This window comes from Rattus norvegicus, chromosome X, assembly GCF_021556685.1.
Source record: "Rattus norvegicus strain SHRSP/BbbUtx chromosome X, alternate assembly SHRSP_T2T, whole genome shotgun sequence".
Lineage (NCBI taxonomy): Eukaryota > Metazoa > Chordata > Mammalia > Rodentia > Muridae > Rattus > Rattus norvegicus.
The window spans coordinates 115,781,644-115,804,486 of record NC_141554.1 but is presented as its reverse complement, the minus strand read 5'-3'; the positions used below and the strand labels follow the sequence as shown (position 1 = coordinate 115,804,486).

At 40.1% G+C, this 22,843-nt stretch overlaps 1 protein-coding gene across 2 annotated transcripts in view; it reads right to left on the bottom strand.

Moving 5' to 3' along the window:
• Pak3 (p21 (RAC1) activated kinase 3) overlaps positions 1-16,520 on the bottom strand; it is a 259,475-nt gene extending 242,955 nt beyond the window's left edge. For both annotated transcript variants that reach the window (XM_087599253.1, NM_001431558.1), the window contains 1 exon segment: positions 16,304-16,520. The gene's annotated coding sequence lies outside the window, so the exon portion shown is untranslated.
• Positions 16,521-22,843: the final 6,323 nt, after the last annotated feature.

The following is a 22,843-nucleotide window of genomic DNA, read 5'->3' as shown; positions in this document are numbered from 1 at the left end:
TGCCTCCTCATGGCCTCTCTCAGGATACCTGGTTCATGCTGTTCTCTCTGTAACTTTCCTCCACAAGACAGTTGCATGGGTAGCTCAGTTTAAAGTTGACCTTTTTTTTATTTTTTATTTTTTTTAAAAGTTGACCATTTTTTCTCAGCATTTTTCTTCCTCTCTGAACATGGAAGATAAGTCTCTGTGGTATTCAGACAACTTTGAGATGCAAAGCCGTGTTTGGTTAGGAAGAGAGTTGAGATTACCAGGCTAGGAGTAGGCTCCATACAATGTGAACAAAGAAGTACGGAATGTATAGCAACATTTCATCCCACTGGCAGGCTAAAGCCAAACCCCTCTGTCATGTCATTGCATAATTTGCCACTCTCAAGCACCTCTGGTTAAATGCTAGAGCACAAGACAAGACTCAGCTCATCTTTTTTAAAAAATAACTCCAGCACTAGGTATGAGTCTCTCCTGATTAATCTTGCATCTAGTAAAATCTTGATGTTGTCCCTAAAATGAACCTGAAGTGCCTGGGCAGCTATCAGGAGTACCTGAAATGTTATGAATATGGCCTTAGGCCGTTTTCATGTTCATAAGGACTGTTACAATCCCTCTTTACTGACCCATTTCTCAGTGTCTACATGGCATGTGAAGTAAATACCTGGGACTCTTCAGAGTAACTCTAAATGTAACAGGGACAAACTGATTTTCTACATGGAAGAAGTTAGCTATATATGTCTTTAGTTCCTGGATTGGCCTTTAAAACCAGGATGTAGTAAAGTATGATTCATGAGACATGTGCCTGAGAACATCTCTAGTATGTTTATAAAATGCAAATGTCTAGACTCCACCTCAGACCTGAAGGATCATGCAATTCTCTGTAGAACTTTTGAATGAGCTACATAAAAGCAACCAAAATACTTTTATAATATTTAATTTTGTCTTGTTTGAGTATGGTAGCCCAGTAATACTTTGTAATTTTATGACCTCCAAATCTGACTTCATAGCATGCTATGTATAGTACCTGTTCCTGGGAGTCACATTGTCAACTCCAGGGCCACAAAGTCATATGTCTGCCTGAACAGCTCTGGCACCTTAGGGCATTATTGCTATGCCCAGTCTGGGCTATCCTACACATTCCCATGAGCCAATTTTTCTGTGATGCCCACACAGCCAGTACTATACTGCCGAATGGTGTAAACGAAGTTAAGTGTGTCTTTTGAAACCCAATTAATGATTAAATGAAGCTCAAAGGTGGTTTAAAAACATGTGCTCCTTTGAGTGCCATATCTGTTTGCTAAAACGTTAAATCCAAAGATATATGCAAATATTTCACAAAAAAATAGCTGAAAGAGAAAGAAACCATTTTTCCTATTTAGTAGCATTTGATGTATCATATCTCAGACACTTTGTTGGATATGTAGATGAGTAAAACATAATCAGTGTTCCCAAATTGTTTAAATCCTACCTAAGAAGCCAACAAGTACATTCACAGTAACAGGTTTTCTAATGCAGACAGTAAATGGGCACTGTAAACCAAATGCCACATAGGAGGAAAGTGAAACTCAGGTTATGCTTCAGGATACATCCTAACAAGCTGTCCGAGTGACAAGTCTTCCTTGACACTACTCTGCCCTTGATCTCCAAACCCAAGCCATCAGAATGTCGTTTTTTTGTTCTAACAAAAATGTATACTGAATCTCCATTTGTCTTCATGACCACTATGATCCTGGTTTAAGCCACTGGTATTTCTTTCTGAACTATTATCATGGTCTTCTAACTATCCTGGTTTCTCTCCTTGCAATTCTTCAGCCCAGTTTTATATAGGAGCATGGGTGGTATGTTTTTAACATAAATTGCATTAATTAGATTCTTCACTTAAGGGCTTTCCACTATGGTCAACATAGAGAACTCATTACTGTGGTCAGCGAGACTCTCTGTTGGGTGTCTTGCCACAGTGAACATCCTTTTCTCCCTGTGTAACTATCGATTTTAGTCATATGAATGCTGCAAGGACCTACCTTATGGCCTCTGGATACATTGTTCCTTCTGTGTGGATCATTCTGTTTCTATGTATTCATATTTCAGGACATGGTTTAGATATCATTTCCCTCAAAAAGTCATTTCTTAATGCTACTCCCAATCTCTATTAGGTTTCCTTTGTTACAGCCTTTCTGACTATGCCATTTTTGCTTTACACCTTATTATAATGTATAAGTATCTGAATTAATTTCCTCCTGTCTGTCTCTTCTACTAGACTATGTGCTTCATGAGGGAAATCTGGGTCTATTTTTCTTATAATCATATTCTATGTGCCTAAAAATGTGCCTAACATATAACAGATGACCAGCATGTATCCTGAGGGTAAAAGTTTAAATTTATAAAGGAAATTAGTATTATTATAATTATTATGATATTATTATAAAGCAATTTAATATATATATCATTTGAAAAGCATCTGCAATGTAAAACTAAGTAGTTCAGGCAAGGAAACTTAAGATAGAAATATTGAGTAACTCAGGAAGCAAAATTTTCATGAAACAGTTGCCTTGAGAGACCCTCAACACAAAGACTAACACATTACAAAAGGTACACAGTATGGTACATAGCTGGTGATGAATAGGGCAGGTTGATCACCAAGATGAAGCAGATGATGCCCTGGGAGGTGGCACTGTTTAAGGCACGTCCTGTCACCAGGGCTCAATTCCCAGCTCTATTGATCAGGTAGGAATTGTAACTATGGCAGCATGTAGTTGCTGAACTCCATGTATTACTTGGGGAGGAGACAAAGGGCTCTCCAGCCTGTTGTCTTGGAGGAATGCCAAAAGGGAATACATGCCTGGCAGGGCTGACGGCGGAGGCGTGGTAGTAAGGAGGGGGAACTGACAGAACCTCATGCAGTATGGGTCCAGTGTCCTGGGGGAATTGTTAAGCAGCTCTTCTTTGTCCCCATTTTTGTCACCATGTGAAACATTTTCACGTCCAGAGAATCAGCTGTTCTGCAGGAGCAGACAGATGCAATGCTATGTACCACACTGTGGACCTTTTATAATGTGTTAGTCTTTGTGTTGAGGGACTCTCACCAAAGTGAGATTTTCCATGTCAGGAGCTCCCTCGTGCAAAAAGCCAACCTCATCTGATCTGCTTACCTTCACAGGTGTCAAAAGTCTCAGCTGGGACAGGTTGGCCAAAAAGTTGTACCCCTGGAAAATCAAGAGTCAAGAAACCCAGAGAGGCATTTAGGTAACAATGGAGCAAGGACAGAACACTTGGATATTCCAGGAAGTGTCCTATGAGTCTTCTAGGAATTATCTCAGTTGTTCTAAAACAAACACTAAAAGATCACCTTAAGACTAAATATCATCATCATTTCCATTGCTTTGGTGAAGAAGCAAAGGTTTAACAAGATCAAAGGACTGGTCAAATATCTCAACAAAACATCACGAAACCTTAATACAAGTAAGACTGGCTGTACTTTGAAATAGCAGTACAAGCACCATCCATAGGCATGTATAAATTATCTCTTATAATTTATAATTCTACGGGAATATAGCTTAGTGGTAGAGCACTGGTCTGGCATGCACAAGACTTTGAATTAGCCCCATGTCTGGTAGTGCAAAAACAAACAAGAAAAAAGAAACATCCTAGGATCACATAGTGAGAGATAGAGTTACGGATATCGCTACATTGTGGTTTTCCTCAAGACAGATGTTTTAATAGAGAAAACCTAAATATACCACATTCAGATACAAACGTTTTCCTTAAGGATTTGCACTGGTTTGGATAGAAGTGGCCCCCATAGATTCATAGATTTGAATGTCTGGTCATTAGGGAATGATGATACTTGATAGGCATTAGGACACATAGCCTTGTTGGAGTGGGCGTGGCTTTGTTGGAGAAAGTGTGTGATTAAGGTAAGCTTTCCGGTTTCATATGCTCAACCCAGTTTACTTCCTGCTCCCTGTGGATCAAGATGGAGAACTCTTAATTACCTCTCCAGCACTATGGCTGCCCGTGTGCCACCATGCTTCCTACCATGATGACAATAGACTAAACCTTTGAACCTGTAAACCATCCCCAGTTAAATATTTTCCTTTGTAAGAGTTGCCATAGTCTTGATGTCTCGTCACAGAAATAGAACATTGACTGAGACCGACGTTTTATTTGACAATAGTACTAAAATGAAAAACATTCAATAGAAACCAGACTTTGAATCAAGATAGGCAGTCTAACACTCTTGCAATATTAGGCAGCAGAGCTCCACTTCTTACACAGACATGTGATTACAAGAAGGCACCAGTCTCTATGGGGTCATGCATTGCCAGTGGTTTGGGATGCAAGCAATCAAACTATATGAGATTTTAAACATTTTCTTGCTAAACACTTCTCTTAGATGATCTTGTCTAAATACATGCTAATTTCAGTGCTGTGGGTATATTTAAGACTAAGCTATAATACTAGACAGGCTAGGTTATTACTTTTTAAACATGTAGTGTGTGTGTGTGTGTGTGTGTGTGTGTGTGTGTGTGTGTGTGTGTGTGTGTGTGTGCTGAATGAGTGTACGTGCTTTTGCCATGTGCCCATGAAGAGGTCAGAGGACAGTTTGTAGGAGTTGGTTCTCTCCTATCATGTGAATTCTCGAAATCGAACTCCGGTCATCAGATTTAGCCACAAGCACCTTTATGTACTAAGCTATCTCCATGACCCCAGGTTTTCGTGCGTTTTCTTGTTCTTAATGGAAACTTCTAGGATTTTTTTTTATGAAAACCAATTCTTTATTATGTATCTAGGGGTCTGGCCTGAGCATGACACGGTGGGCACGTAGAAGTCAGAGAATCTCTTTCAAGAACTGTTTCTTGCCTTTCATCTTGTTGAGGCAAAGGCTTTCTCACTGTTTTCACTGCTGTAGTACCTACTCCATCTCTACCCTGTGAGCTTCCAGGCAATTCTCCTGTTTCTGCCTCCCTTATTCATATAAAAGTGGGCCTGGGGAATGGTACTATTAGAGGGTGAGGCCCTGTTGGAGTGGGTGTGGCCTATTGGAGCAGGCATGTCACTGTGGGCATGGGCTTTGTCCTAGCTGCCTGGAAGCCAGTCTTCCACTAGCAGCCTTTAGATGAAGATGCAGAACTCTCAGCTCTGCCTGCCCCATGCCTGCCTGGGTGCTGCCATGTTTCCTGCCTTGGTGATAATGGACTGAACCTCTCGACTTGTAAGCGCCAACCCCAATTAAATGTCCTTCTAAGAGTTACCTTGGTCATAGTGTCTGTTCATAGCAGTAAAACCCTAAGTAAGAGTAATGGAATTACAGATGTATGTACAAATCTAGCTGTGTAGGTAGATGCTAGGTACCTAGGGACTGGGCTCAATATCAAATCCTCAGACTTGCTCAGCTAGCACTTTCCCCCACTGAGCCGTCTAGTTGGCCCCAACAGAGTCTCTATATTTTGGACCACATTCCTTTCACAGCAGTCTGTATTTAATGATTTGACTGCTTCAATATCTCTGAGAGGAAGGGAGACTAAGGATCATGAGAGATGGAAGAACAAGCCTAGAGAACCGGAGCGACTTGTCAGCATTAAACATGGAGCAAACTACTGACCTTGTTACAAGAAAGACCCTGGGTCCTTGATATCTATTGACTGTCGTGATTGAAAACGGCAATAAAGATGACAGACACTGCAGAAAACGGCTGCAAGTACTCTCCTGAGGACGTCAAATCGAAGGGGATTTTTAGAGAAATAATACCTAGCACAAAATATTGCCAGAGAGAGAGCCAAGGAAACGAAACCAAGTGGTCTGTGTTTGTGCCACAAAAATCATTTTCTATCTGCATTTATTAAATTTCTTTTTGAGGTTATAATATAATTACAACATTTCTCTCCTCTTTTGTCCCTCCATACCCTCTCATATACCCAAGAATCAAAGCCAGTAAGACTATTATCATCTTATTTCTGGGCCTTTAGTCTACCTCTCTCCCTTAAAGTTAATCCTCTGTCAATTAAAAACATGCAGGAATTCACTCTTGATCTCCCTGAGGTGCTCTAGATCCCTGGCACCAGCTTTCTGGTGGGAGTAGAAGGGAAAAGTTGTATGTTTCCCTTTCTATGATCTTGGAAACTAACAGTGATCACAGGAGCCTTGGGGACTGACCTTTCAGTGACAATAGGTACAGATCTATTCGATTATCAGATCTCAAGTCTTCAAAAACAGTCTTGTAGCCCCATCCCTACAATAATATATAAAAATAGACCTAGAAACATTATGCTGCCATTCCAAAGAACTCCTTTGCTTTCTTTCCCTTTAAAGTTATATCTGGTCCCAGAATAGATCCTATCTACTGCTTCATGCATTTCCTTTTGGTATAACATAACTGTATTACCAGTGGGGTCTCTGATAGCAGAATATCCTTAACTCTTGATGCCCCAGGACAACACAGATAAATTCCCAGTGGTCATCTGGAAAAATGTGCTCAAGTTACTCAACTGCTCTGGGCCTTGTTTTCTGCCTCTATGAAATGAAAATGTTAATAATATTGACTGTATAGCATTGTAGAGGGAATCACATGAGACATGCAGAGTAGTGCAGTACTTGGCATATAATAAATGTTCAATAAATTGGGAACTATATATAAAAAGCAAAAGTGTCTCTAAAAACTGGCCTGAAGGAAGACAAAGGCTCAGACACTGAGACACAAGGCAAGGCAAATGGACGGATGGTGATGCTGACTCCTTTCCTTCTGGTGTCTTGAGAGTGGACTGGCATTGAAACAGTCCCCATACCAGAAGGAAAGCAAACCAGTGATGTGATCAATGAGGGACATGGCAAGTGTCTGGAGGCTGAAAGCAGCTAAGGAATGACAATCTAGGCTGCTGAGATCCCGTGGAATAGGAGAGGTTCACTGCAACACTGCGAGTTTCAAAATTGCAAGAGAAGCCAAATTTGAAACAGGCAAAGGGTAAGGCAACTCAGAAGAGAAGCAAAGAAGAGGGTCAAGTCCCTAGCTCTAAGAGCTGTGGATACAACTTTGTCTTTTCTCAGTAATATCTTTACAGAAGGATGCTTTGCACCTCCACCCTGAAATATAAAGCACTGCCATCGGCGAGCAAGCAGTCAGTTTGTTCATCCAAAGTTGAAGAGATGACAAGGAGTGTGTGGCTCTGCGTTCACCTCTGGAGAAACCCACCCTGGGGAATTAGCTGAAACACAACCTTGGAAAATGCTTTTATTCTCTTGGGCCAGAACGCCTCAGAGAATCTGCCTCCTGAAAGTGCCCCTAGGGCAGGGTTTCAGTCTCCTCCAGAATTACTAAGAAAGTTAGTTAGCAAGTAGACCTATTAGTTTACACCTGGAGATTCACATTCTGCTGGGTGAAATGGATCTTCCTATATAGTTTTCAAAAGTGACACAAGTGATTCTATCACAAGGTTGCCTTTCATTTTGGAGATGAAAATATTTCATAAAAAACCTTAAGGAAACACAGTAAATATTATCTAACTATTGCCCATGTTTTATATGTATGGAATTCAGAGACTTCTACACAATTTTTTTAATCATAAATAATTACTAACAAAATGAGAACTGAAACCCAGGTCTTCTGCCTCCCAATTCACCGTAAACACCATTTTCAATGTCTTTACTTTGAATTTCTTTCTTTGTTTTCTTTCTTTTTTATTTTTCTCTCTTTCTATTAAATTTGTAAATAAACATTTATTCTTGGTTTTATTCAGAATTCTAAAAACAGTCTTACATTCATGAATTCATTAGGTAGAAATAAGACATTTCCTAGCTCTATTTAAAGTAAAAGAAAGTCACAAATCCTAGTGAATGCTTGTAATCTCAACATTGGGGGCTGAAAGGATCACAATTTCTAAGCCAGCTGGAGCTAAGTTAGTGAGACAATGTCAAAAACAAATAAGACAGAGGCACAGTGGGTAAATCACTTGATGCCCGGTGCAAAGACTTGAGTTAGTTCACCAGAACCCACATAAACTGGACCCAGTAGTAGGTGTCTTTAACCCACCAATCCTATGGTGAGATGACATGCAGACATAAAAGAATCTCTGGAAGCTCGCAGGTCAGCAAGCCCAGTGTCCATTGAATAATAAAAGATTCTATCACAAAACAAAACAACAAAAACAAAATAAAATAAACAGCAAGAAAAAGCAAGACGCAAAGATGAGGACAGTCACCTCCACACAAATGTTCTGGTACACACATGTGCTTGTGCATGCATGCACGAGTACACACACACACACACACACACACACACACACACACACACACAGTACAAACATAAAAGACTAAAAAATGTAAAATGATAAAGATTTTCTTTGAAAGTAAAATGGCCTTTACTATTACAATCAGTACAAATACATCATATAGATTTATGTGTGAATTTATACTTATATAGATTTATATTTATATAGATTTATATGTGGGCTTTTGTGATGAAATTTTAAAGCATTCAGCGGACAAAGAAGCAAGCCAGCTTGAAATCAGGACACTCATTAGCTTAACAACTGAAGCAATTTTTTATGCACAAAGATTAATAATGACAATATCTGCCCATAAGCTGTCCTCTGAACTTTCCATACTCTAATCTGATCTCTTTGAAGAAAAATAAGTAAATGTATTAAATAAGACCTAAAATTGTTTGCCAGAATACCAAGATTTTAAAGTAAGAAACCACAAGTCATAATTATCGATAACTCAAAGAACCCCAATCATTCCTTCGAGGGCAATAACCCACCCATTCTCCAACAGCTTGGAAAGATTTCAAAATCAGGATGTGCTAATGCTACAGTAGAGAAAGGAATGATGGATTACTGCAAAGGGCACTCCTAGGTCTATCAAATTAGAAGCCTCACTTTAAGGGCACCTATCCCTCTCTGGGGGAGAAAAGCTGGAAAATTGTTAGGTAGCAAGTGTTAGTATGTCAGAGCCATTCCTGGCAATGCCTAACTCAGAGTGCTTTGCCTTTTCTGTTGCATTTCAGCATCTAGAGAACAAGAAAGCAAACACTGGGACAGCTTTCATGTTCTCCCACGGTTCTGCCACACCCTAAGGATGGTAATGCTATAGCCACACTCTTCTGACAATCCTCAACTCACTCCAATGGTCACCCTCATTTCTCTAGATCACAGATCCTATCCCACATCTAAAGCAAACAGCAGAATCCCTTTGACCTCATCTGAATGCTGGCCGAGAAGAGGAATGAGCAGATGAAGCAAGGTCAGGGCAGTCAAGAGAGAACATCACACCTGTACCTGCTTGCTACTATTCCCTTTGCAGAGAGTGACATCACTGTTTATTTCTCCTTAAATACTTCTCAGGGGAAGGCCTCAAATTTGCCTCTTTACAGCAAGCACAGTGAGACAGCAACTGATTAATACTGAACACTCAACTTCCAGAAAATTCTAGAATCTATCTTATTAATCTTAAAGGTCAGTGCATATGCAGCAATAACATTTTTCAAGTTTTGGTTTGTTTGTCTTTACATTTTCTTCATTTCCTTTTTGAGATGTCCTACAATACATTTGGATCACATTCTTTACCTTCTCCTAAGTTTTGCCACATCTTCCTCCATCTATCCAACTACTGCAGAGTATGGGGTCTGCCATGGAGTGTGGTTGATAAACCCAGTGTGTGGGGTCTGCCATTGTGTGTGGTTGATAAACCTGGTGTCACTTTCCTTGACAAAAACTGATTTTTCCCTCTCCCAGTAGCTATCAATTACAAATAGATTTTTGGTAGGGCGAGAACTTTGTGCCCACTGATCCCTTCTTCATGCTGTGATTTCTTCTGGTCTGAGATTATGCTGGTCCTGTGCTTTCTGCTACATGTTTCTTAATGCAGGGTATAGCTCTAAAGTCAGTCTGTCACTGGTTGGTGTTTTGGTTACTAGCAGCAGAAATAAGCCTAAAAGGCCATCTACTTCAAAGTGACTTTATAGGGATTTGATTTGGAAATTCTTTCACTATAATTATATTTGGATATATAGTTTAAAAACATATTTCCTTAAGTAATTAAAGGTGAACATATATTACATATGATCTGCATATTGTTAGGGTTTCTTGCTTCTCTTCTTTCACGGTTTCCAGCATGACTTCCTGCCTAAAATTTGATTAAGGAGAAGCCTGAAGTTTTGATGATGTGACCCCCCTCCCTCCGAAGTCTGACTTCACAGAAGAGACAGGCCTCAATCCTACAAACGGCTTGACAACACAAGCTGAATTTGATCAGGAAAGAAGTAAAAACATGTTACTTTAAAGTTGGGTGGAAAGGGATGGGGATGATGAGAGGGTGGTTCGAGAAAGAAGCTGAGGAAATGTTCAAAATACATTTCATGAAATTATCAAATAATCCATAGAACTGATTATAAATACATGTTATTCAACCCTCACATTATCAAAGATTAGAAGAGAAATGTTTGATATGCATTGGGAGACCTGCTCTTTTCTGTGGGAAGTGGAGGCGGAGTGGACCTGGGGGAGAGAAAAGGTGGGGATGGTTAGAGGGTAGGATGGAGAATAAACTCTGTTCAGGATGGATTGTGTGAGAGAATAAATAAAAAAGAGAGAACAATTCTGGGATTGCTGAGGGATGGTGTGGAGAAACGGTCACTATTGATGGAAATGTAGGACAATAGCCATTTTGAATATTAGTTTGGTAAAAGCTATTAAAATCAGACCTGTACAAACCAGACCTTTTAAACTATCAATTTTATGGCTGTCAATTTATACAACAGTACATTTGCAATCGTGTCTTGAGATTCATGTACCATAAAGAATAGTGAACCACTATTTAACGGCATAAAAACAGGCAATAATGTAAAACTTAATCGTAAAAGTTTGGATTAAAGAAATTATGTCAGAATTATATAATGGGATACTATGCAATTATTAAAAAGAATGAAGTGGGGGTTGGGGATTTAGCTCAGTGGTAGAGCGCTTGCCTAGCGAGCGCAAGGCCCTGGGTTCGGTCCCCAGCTCCGAAAGAAAAAAAAAAAAAAGAATGAGGTGGCTTCTGCAGACTAGCAAGAAAGGGCGCAAACACAGTTTAGTGAAAAACATGTGGGTATACACATATATTGTTTTTAGAAAAACCTGCACAAAGCATACATAATAAAGTGTGAACAGGGCAGGGAATCAGTGTTGAAGAAGCAACTAACAACCGACATTATATTTCTCTTTTTGTAATAAACATTATACAGGGAACTCTAAGGGGGACTATTCAGGGGAAGCGAAGAGGATGGAGAGAGATGGGAGAGAGACATGTAAGGGTGAAATATGAGGATGAGCAAAGTAGCATTCTCTGTCTATATCACATTCATATTTACAAAGAGACAGGCTGTGCCACTTTCCCACAATATTTATCTCCTTCTCCTCAACCTCTAATGGCATCCTTTCAAGGACACAGTGTTCCAGCTTCTGATACAAGTTTTTCTTTTGCTTCTTTCTCTTTTTTTAATTGAAAAAATTTATACAATGTATTTCAATCAAGATGCTCTCCCTCTCAAATCCTCCCAATCTTCATAGCCACTGACTCCTCTCCTGCTCCCTCTCTCCCCCTATGCCCTCTCTCGCCCTCTCTCTGTTCCTCCACCTCTCTCTCTTTAGAAAATATATAAGCAAAGAAAACAAACAGACTGTAATTGAAAAGGAGAGAGAGAGTAGAGAAATAGAGGTCAGCACCCTCCTCCCCATGCCCTGAGTAAATTCTATTCTATACTATAAAAAACACACAAGAAACACACACACACACACACACACACACACACACACACACACACACACAAAACCATAAACACACCAAGCTCAGACCTAGATGTGATTCTCAAGTTTCATTGACCAAACCAAAGCAAACTCTCCTGAACCACATAAAATGGCAGTACAGTAGGCTGGCAGGATAATTTATTCTCAATGAGTAAAGGCATTTGCCTGATGATATGAGTTCAATCTTCAGGACCCATAAGGCAGAAGAAAAGAACCACATCCTGCAAGTTGGTATGTGACCTCAACTTGTGTGTCCACCCTTGCCCCAAATGATAAAGTGTTTTTCAAAATCTATTAAGATGGCTTCTATCACTCCGTGACTTGTCTTCTTTTCATCATTCAAACATAAACCTTCCTCAGATCTTCCATTCCATGACTCTCTCCCCCTCATCTAGCATTTTTGCTATGTGTTCCAGAACACAGAATAGTTATACTCACACTTTCCAGCATCACACTGTCCTCAAGTTGAAAAGACATCTTTTATGTGTGGCTAACAGAAATCTTTCCTATTGCAACTGCAGCGTTGTACAGAAGACTCTAAAATCATTATGTCCAACACCCGCAGATCAGGTTCTGTCTCAAGCTGAGCTTGCTGTGGTGATTAGCTATTAACTCTCAAGAGGTCCATTCTCCATTGAAGGAAGTTTGTAAAGAAAAGAATTTACAAGGCAATCAGGACAGCTCAGTGCTCATGTGAATACTATTTTATTTGTATTTAAATTTCCTTAAAGATGGCCTCCATCTTGACAAAATGGACTGCTGAAATAGATATTCAAGAGGTCTGTCTTGTAAACAGGAGCTTACCCCTGGATGGAAACCCGAGCTGCTGGAGAGGAGACCTGCAGCCATGAGCTCTCAGAAATGACCCTTCAGAACTGTTTTTGAAAGATAATTAGTGTGAAGAATAAAAGCAACTTTCTAACCAAATTTAATTCCCACCTTCAGTGTTCTCTGGTCAGCAGGGTGTGCTTGGAATGATGAGTTGTGCTGAATCTACTGATGACAAGTGCAGATCAGGAAATTAAAGGGCACAGCGAAATTTCCAGGATGTGAAAGGAAATAAGTACAGAGAACTGAGTCACCGAGGTTGAATGAGGATAGGTCCTCATAATCAAAGCTCGACAGAGAACTGAAGTCATCTGCCCCAAATGCAAAAGGTAACCAGGATTTGGGCCTGAATAATTAGCGATGATTAACTCAAGTCTTCACTTCCCCTTCATAATAACCTTGTGAGTTCATACACAGCCATTCTTCTAAGGAGCTCGAAATACTTTGCAAAGATATTGTCTTAGTTGTCATCACACCATCACAGTCAGTGAGCGTGATGATTAAGATCGGCTTCATTTTACAGGAGGAGGAGGAAAGAAAGTCTGAGACTGGCGAAGCCAGTCAGCCAGCTTATCTTTCGTCCACGTTTACCCAGCAAGATACCAACTGCCACTGAACTCAGCAGAAGAATTAATTTAACCAGACTAGTCCTCAAACACTTTTAAGACCAACTGAACAAGCCTGGCTTTATAGACAAACACGTACTCTTTTCCTGGAGAGTTACAAAGTACATTAACCCAGTAGAGTGTTTTAGAAGCTCTGGAATGAACAAACCTAGGCTCTTTAGGCAAGAATTTCCCTAAGTTGATGACAAAACTCTCTCTACTTTCTTTCTCCTGCCCTCTCACTATGTTTGACCTATCAACACTCTGTCTTGTTTGGAACCCACATCTAGAAGTGTTGGATTAGCATTGGATTGACCTGTGTATTAGCATAGCAGGCATATCAGCTCCATTCCAACCCAAGCTAATGAAGCACTGCGGTACGATCTTTCCTTTTTAGAGATACTGTCTGATACACTCTGGTATCCGCAGTTAATGAGCAAAGAACCTGCTTGTAGCCCCAGGGCCCAGGCCACCCTTTGTACTGGAGGGCATTGGCCAAAATGACCTAAGAAGGTGACTCTACTCCCATCTACTTCTGCTTATATTTCTTTCAAACAGAGCCTAGGGCCACAGGAGGCTTCATTTAAGGGAGGATGTGCTCATGGTGCCAAACCATATCATCAGAGTTCATACCCTTCACCGGCACAATCGTGGGCCATCAGGCATTTGGAGAGGAAACCATCAACCTCCAGGCTTAGTTTTAGTACTATTCACCAACCTGTGCAATCAGCACCAACACAGTAAAAGAGAGAACTCCAAGTGAGCTTCCGGTGTATGTTAATTGCATGAGTATTAGAGCAGTCATTATATATCCATTTCAAAACCAATATAGAGCGCAGGAATCTTGTGCTACTGTTAATTACCAGTGACACTACTAAAAGTACCTAAAATGTAAAAGTCCCTGAAGAATCTGCCCTGATTAATTTCATACGAGTCAAATGACAAAAGATCACAGCTAATGGATTTGATGTGTATTCTATCATTTTTTATATTTTCCTTTAGTGTTTATTAAACTTTCACAGCATGAGGGGAAATTCTTGCATTGAAATTGATAACTTGTTGCATATGAAGTCAAGGGAATGTAGATATACCTGTCTTTATCCACTGGCTATGAGAAAAAAAGATCTGTGGAAATGCAATTTTGGTAAAAGCAAGCTCACTGTAGAGATCAGAGAGGGACTGCTATTTATTTTACGAGCATCTGGTTGTGAGCCCTTTGGTAAAACAAATTTTGCTACCTGAATGTGTCCCATTAAGTTCATTTGCATTTGCAACGCTTCGTTCACATATATCAGATTTGCTTAAAGCGAGACACACTTAGATTAATAAATGGGGCAGACATGTCTTAAGATGGGGGATGCATCAATCTGCAATACTGGCTCCTTTCAGATTCCCCATTAATCATCATTCTAATCCACGGAGACTCATTCTGGGTTTGCAGAGACTTTGACAGTAATACTTCAGATTCCCTGAAGTTTTACTTAACTATAACCTCTCTGCCTTTGCACATGCTGTTCGGTGAGCTTAGGATGCCATTCTCCCCTTAGCCACCTGGTGAATTAATTCTGCAAGACTTGCTTGACTCAAATGTCACTTTCCCAGTGAAGCCTGCCTTGATCATAACCCCCACCCCCAACCGGGCACCCCTCCTCCGAGCTTCCACTGTACTCTACCCATCCCTTGTCATCCAGTTTCCAAGCTCTAGATTGCATAACAGCCTGCACTCCTTGAGAACTGATCTGATGTTTTATTCATTCCCATATTTCCAGTACCTAACATTACTACTGATACATGGCAGGTATGCAATAAATGTTGGGTCATTTGATCGCAATCTTTAAGTGCGGGGACTCGAAAAGCAATGCCTTATTAGGAGCCCAAATAGAAATGTTCAAGAAACGTTAAAGAGTTTTGTTCATTTGTACTGATTTTTTTAAATTAAGAACAAAATGGCTACACACTTTATCTTGTGTTCCAAGAAAACAAAAATGACCCTGTAGAGAGTTTTCGCGAATAATTAATAAGTGCACTCGATTTGTTTCCTTGTCTCTAAGCATGCAACTTTTGTCCTAGCACAACACAAACTTCCTTGCAGTAAAGAAGACATGAGGATCCACTAATTACAGGAGGTAGGGGAGGCACTCAGGGTTCACTGTTAAGAGCGTTGGAATTTCATTGGCTATAGAAGAGAACCTGCTTAAGAAAGTTCCGAATCTTCTGTGGGTAGGGTGTGGGAATACAGTCAAAATGTCCACCAGGGTTTGGTCAACCTAGGTGGAAATTTCTCCTGCAGATTGTACTAAGTAACTGCCCCAGCGGGGGGCGGGGGATTTCCATCACTTTGAAGTCATCATCACCCTTCGAATGTGGGCAAAACAGGTTGGACCTGATCAGCCTGCCTGCATGTTGCTGCAGTCTGGCTTGGCATGGGATGAGACCCAAGGACATGAAATGCCAAGAGTAGCCCAGCCCCATGGCGCAGAGCACACAGGGACACATAGTGAGAGTGAGAGTCAAATGCACCAGTCCAACTCACACAAAATTCCACACAAAATCTACACCACGTCCCTGGCACACAGTACTGCATTCCTGTATGCCCAGTCACACACAGGGAGTGCCCCCTTACATTCTCTTACTTCCCTAATGTGCAGGGGCCCACACGCCACACCACTAGCAGACAGCAGCCCAGCCAGTATCTGGAAGCTGCTAAGGACCGGTTTTCTCCTGTGTAACAAAGCCCCGGGCCCCCAGGTGCCCGGCTGGATCCACTCCATCCATCTCTCCCCGCCCCCATCCCTCAGCTCCCAGAACAAGAGAAAGCTCAGCTTTGGGAAGTGGATGCTGGACGTGGGGGCGCAAAGAAAGAGCTTTAGGGATGGGCGGGAGCAGGAGTCCGAGTAGCTTCAGTGCTCTCTCGCCATGAACCAAGGGGGAAGAAATGGCAAAGGGACAGAGGTACCTCTATACACTATCTCCCCCAATCTATTCATACAGGAACACAGAAAACTGGGAAATAATCCCCCCTTCTCTCTGCCCGGAGCTCCTCCCAGTGGCTCTGGGAGCCACCGGTGTTCCAGCAACCCGCAACAAAGCGCCCCCAGCACAGACCTGTTCCAATCTCTTCGTGGCAGGAGAGAAGGAAAGCTGCTGCCGAAGGTTCTGCCTTTAGCTGCTGGGCAGGAGGAGCCGGGGATGCGGGGAGGAGGAGCAGAAATTGGCGAGGAAGGATGAGAGGGGATAGGCGATCACAGCAGCAGCAGTGGTAGGAGGAGGACGACGACGAGAAGGAGGAGGCTGCTTCAGTAGCAGCTGCTAAGGATGCTCTGGCTAGAGGCAGGGCTGGGTGTGCGGGGTGTGGGCTCACGTGCACCCCATGGCCCAGGGATGCGCGCGCGCGTCTGGGTGTGTGAGAGCATCTGGGTGTATTTTGACTGTGACTATTCCAATTCAGACTTAGCCTGGAACTTGTGATTCCTGCAACTAGGCGGAAGTGAAACCCTTTAAGTCTCCCAAGCCAGACTATTCCAACCTGAGGGTAAGGGAAGAGGAGACACAGGGATTCCCTCTTTTAGCCTCCACCCCTAACACTGGTACACACTGGTAGCTTGCACCTGTCTCTGGAATCCCTAGACCCAAAGAGCAAAGAAACTAAGGAAAGTCAAAGTCACTATCAGGATCACTCTGAATGTATCACAGAGCTGGATGCTGTTTGAACTACTCAGAAGATAATTTTTTGTGTTCATGAGGGCAACTCACAAATTGGTTGCCCAGAACTTGACCAACATTCTACATGTTCTCCTTTCTTTCCATTGCTTCACCTCTGTGCTTGTAACCAAGGTGGCATATAATGAATCTGCTTTTTAGTCCACTCTCCTAGTTAGTACTATCCAGGCTTCTTTAATTCCTGAATGTCACAGAATCTTCATACTAGTTTTTTCTGTTGTTGTTTTGTTTTTTTTTTGTTTGTTTGTTTTCTTTCTTTCTTTCTTTTTTTGTTCCCCTGCAGGAGTGCGGCACTCATTTACCTAAGAGCCAAGACTAGCTTCCTGATAATGAGAGCAATGTCGCTTACTTATGAAGTCAGCCATAGACCAATGAGGTGTGCATTTCTAAAGATAAGAAAACAATTGTAAAAGGCACAGCTCTCTTTTGTAAGTCAGTATTTGAAGAACTCCTTAGTTGGAGCCTGGTTTGAAAGTCACTTCTCTACTCTTTCTAAGTATTTTGCCTAATGGTGTATATTAAGAGATTTTACAAAGCACACCCTAGTCACACCAGCTCCCTACAATAACATCCCTGCAACAGAGAAGACGCCATCATTCCCGTCTGACAGACAACAAATTGAAGCTCACCAAGATTTCATAGATTTATCTACATGCTAATTAATAGATGGGAGATCCAGAAACTTGCACACACAGACATACATGAATACACATAATAAAAACATTTTTAAAAGAAAATTTCAAATCCATTAATACACTAAGAAAAGTTGACAGTACTAACTAAAATGTATTTCCAAAATACATTTCCGGTTAAGCGTTTCCGGTTAAGTTGATGCACCTAAGTGTATCACACATGGCAATTGATTCAATAGAGTTAAAGTGTTTTAAGTCTCAATCTCCAACTCACAGACAGAATTATTCCTTTGCTTTTGCTGCTTGTAGTATAAGCATAATTTGAAATGAAGTTGCAGAAGTACAATAGGAAGATTATCTACCTGTGTTTCCTAAGGCAATAAGTTTATAAGTGGTTTTCCCCACTAGTGAGACCTGTCTCCTCCCTAGGCCATGAAAGCGAACGATTGCCAACAAAAAAAGGAGATCTGTATCCTACAGGGAAGTCCCAGAAGTTCTATGTGTGTGGATTTAATGAAAGAGAAAAAGGCTAGTATAATGGGCACAGCTCATCTCTAGAGCCAGGCAAACTGAGCTGCCAAACAGTGCAGAATGTGCCAGAACAATGATGTACTTTTCATCTGGGTATAGAAGTGTAACAGGAAAACAGAGTGATAGAAACCTACACAACTGATAGTTGTCACTATTACAGAAAAGATAGGCAGTAATGTCTTTAATGAGACTCCATTAAAAACAGTAACTTAATTGTTGTTTTAAGACAGTGGTTCTCAACCTTCCTAATGCCATGACCCTTTAATACAGTTCCTCATGTTGTGGTGACCCCCAACCATGAAATTATTTTTGTTGCTGCTTTGCAATTTTTATTTTGCTACTATTGTGAATCATAATATCTGTATTTTCCGATGGTCTTAGGTGACCCCTGTGAAAGAGCCATTCAACCCCCAAAGGGATCATTACCCACAGGTTGAGAAGCACTGTTTTAAGACAGTTCTCACTATGTATCACTCTGACTGACCAGAACTTACTATGGAGACCAAGCTAGCCTCAAACTCAAAGAGATCTGCCTGCTTTTGCCTGCCAAACTCTGGGATTAAAAGTGTGCACCACCATGTCTAGACCCAGCAGACATCTTGTCTTATGAGTACTGACTCAGTACTGAGGGAATACATAAGACTACTTTGCTTTACTTCAGGGCAGTAGCAAGTGGGGACAACATGCGAAACACATGAAAAACAAGTACAACTGACTAAACCTTTGTGACGAGGGACTGATATCAGGACCAGACAGGAATGAGGGAAAAAAAAAGAACCTTCAGATTGTTCTGTGGACCTTTTGTACTCATAATCATTATGACTGACTGGAAGGACATAAATGATAAAGACTTTAAAACAATGTATATGTTTTATCCAAAGAAGTATGTTGGCATTTCTAAACAATGTCCCATTTATCAAAAACTGAATAAAGAACTCAATTCAGACTCTATGAGAAATACCTGAACTTGATACTCCTCCAGGGACTCCCTGTTCCAATATAGTACTAAATAGACTATTCTTATTTCAGCCTTGCCAAATACAGAGAGCTTGAGTCATAACAATGCTAACAGCCAAGCTGTAAAATAATTGGGAAGAAAGTGAAATCCGTTTCTTCTGTTCCTTCTACTCTTTCCCTGTTTACTCTTTTGTTCCCACTGTCGAGTTTTAAGCATCAAAGTCTTTTCAAACAGAGAAAAGACGGACACCAGTAGTTCATTCCCAATTAAATACCTACATAAATTTTTTATTTATTTAATTTTATTTTTACTTATTTACTTTACATACCTCTCACTGCCTACCTCCTGATCACTCATCCCACAATCCTTCCTCTATGCCCCCTCTTCTACTCTGAGCAGGTAGGAGCCCCCTGGGTATCCTCCCACCCTGGCACTTCAAGTCTCTGTGAGGCTAGGTGCTTCCTCTCCCATTGAGGCCAGACAAGGAACCCAACTAGAAGAACATATCCCATTTCAAGTATAGGCAACAGCTTTTGGGATAGCCACTGTTCCATGATTTTTTTTTAATCAAAAAAGCAGGCCAACAACAAGAGACAAGGCCAAACTCAATAAAAATGGTTCATGGGAGAAGTTTGGACATGGTATGAAAGAAGAGATTATCTTCAAATTATAGTCAATGTCATACTCTTCAGAAATAAAAGGAAACCTTGGGATTCTAACAGAAATGCAATCTAGTAAGAGATGTGGATTACCTTTTTCAGCCTGATCCCCTTGCTTCCTGAATGATGAAACAGGCGTTCATAAAGCTTCAGTGTCTTCCCAGGAATACAGAGCTCCCAAGAACAAGAGCTATGCCTTGAATAGCAAGATCAATATATAGAATCATCTATATTATTCCAGGAACATAAAACTGGATGTTATACTAAAAGTATAACAGCAAGAATGGATGGGTGGGGTTGGAGAGATGGCTCAGTGGTTAAGAGCACTGACTGCTCTTCCCGAGGTCCTGAGTTCAATTCCCAGCACCCACATGGTGGCCCACAACCATCTGTAATGGGATCTGATGCCCTCTTCTGGTGTGTCTGAAACCAGCTGCAGTGTACTCAGTATTTATTTATTTAAACAAATAAATAAAAATCTTAAAAAAAAAAGAATGGATGGGTCATTTCTTGAATCTTGTATTTTTTAAGAAAATCCCTGAAACAATCAGGTTATAATAAATCCCTACACAAAATAGATTAAAAGAAAATCTCAATACCTCAAGTTTCTAGTGTTGATGGTTTTTCTTAATGAAGGAGTCATTGTGCCTTAAAACAGACAATTTAATCTGTTAGAATAGAATGTAATACAGAGAAGTAGCATTATACAGACTGAGAAGATTGTATTTACATAATTAAAAATGTGTTTGTGTGTGTCTCATGAACATATATGCATGTGTGCATAAAATAGGCCACGAATTTGAAAGAGAGCAAGAAAACAGATATGGGAGGATTTGGAGGGAGAAAACAGAAGGGTGAAATGATGTAGTTATATTACAATTTCAAAAAATAAAAGAAATTATTTTGAAAAAGAATACATTTGTCTTAGCTTCATTTCTATTTAAGGTATAGCTAGTTATGTAATATCTAGAAGTTCACATAAGATTCATTAACTAATTTGCCTATTTCTGAGTCTGTTTGAAAAATTTCAAATATAGAGGAGAATAAAGCTGTGGTCCCTGTCTTCTAAAAGCATCAAGGAGCACAGCCGGCCTGTAATTCCAGATATTTGTGAGGTGGAGTCAGGAGGATAACTACTTCAAAACTAGCCCACAAAGTGATTTCTACCTCAGCCTGGACTAAAAAGAGACCAGCTCTTAAAAGCTGAGGATTCAGCTTAATGGTAGAGCAATTATCTAGCATGCCTCTGCCCTGGAGTTACATCCACAGTCCCACAATAAAAGATTCTCTGCTTCCCCACCCCCTCTTAGAACTGGAAGGAATTGAGTATCAGATTAGTAGTAGCTTTCAACTAATATATATATATATATGTATATATATATATCACATTACTTATATATATATATATATATATATATACTCATATAGCTTCTATAAATAGCTTTCAATGTATCATTTTTTAAATATAGGTGTGGACCTCAGAAGGTCTATGATAACCAAAACGACAAGTAACAAATGCCGGCAAGAAAACATCGATAGAGGATCTCTAATACACTGTTGGTTGGAATGTAAATTATATGGCAAGTATGGAAAACAGTATGGATGTCTCTCAAAAACCTAAATAGAAAACTACCATGTGATCCAGCATCCCCACTGCTGGATGTACATCCAAAGGAAATGAAGTCATTGTGCCAAAGAGGCATCTGCACTCCCATGCTTATTACAGCACGATTCATAATAACCAAGATATGGAACCAACCTAGTGCCCACTCATGTATGAATGGCTAGGTTAAATGTAGTATGCATATGCAATGGAGTATTCTCCAGACATAAAACTAATTCCTGTCATTTATACCAATGGGGAGGGAAGTGGATGACATCATATTAAGTGAAATAATATAAGAGGCAGGACAGATACCACTAACATGTAGAAACTAAACAAGTTGATTTTATAGTAGAGCAGAGAAAATGGTTGTCATAAGATGACTAGGATATAGAGATAAGAAATATATAGAATATTGGTGACTATATAGAAAAATATCATTAGATAAGAGAAAAAACTCCAGTATCTTAATCATAGTATTATTATTAATAGTACTACGTTGTTGATGCCAAAATACCTAGAAGAATTTTCAGTGTTCCCAACACAATGATGTTAAAACCTTTTGACATGATAAATGAGTTAGCCTGATGTAACTATTACATATTTTATTGTTATAACAAAATGCACATTGTACAGCATAATCTGTATAATTACTGTATGTCAATAAGAATTTTTACATCTATTTTCATTAATGTTGAAAATGTTCCCTAAAGAATCTTCTAAATTTTATGATTAGATAAGAACATAGATGGCTTGTTTTCCCTTTGTGATTAAATGATTTACTTTTATGAAATGAATAAGACATTTTTTTCAAAACTCAACTTCTTGGTAAGCAAAATGAGACTACTCTATATATCAAACCTATGTCTCCTTGTGAACTTCAGAACGAGGAGTTGCTAGCAAGAATCAATGCCTCCTTGCCATGTTTTTGGAAGTCATACATGATAAGTGTTGGTGCTCTGAGTCTTCTCTTTGAAAGTTAAATAATGAAGGAAATGCAAAACTATTTTAGACATTTTATAGTAGTATAGATAGTAAAACACAATCACCAAAGCCATGGATATACACTGTAGATGTTCCAAACAGGATAAAATGGAATAAAAATGTAAGCAAGGGGGCTGTGTCTCAAGAAACTGAGGTTCGTGAGGCAGAAAGGGGACCAAATCAAAGAAAGTCAGAACAAATCCAAATATATTTCTATGATTTCTATAATGATAAGTATAGAAAATCCTTCAATTGAAATGAAAAGCAGGGCCCAAATAAATAAAATAATATCCAGTTGTAAACTGCTTACCTTTATTTCTATCTCAGTGTAAGAACACAGTAGGTGGGGGCTAGAGAAATAGCTCCTAAGAGAACTTCGGGAGGACAAAGGCTCCATTCCTAACACCAATATGGAGCTTCACAACTAATTTGCAACTCCAGTACTAATGGATTTAATATCTTTTTCTGGTCTATATAAGCATTGCACACACATTGCTCACAGACATACACACACACACACACACACACACACACACACACACACAAAACACCTCTTCA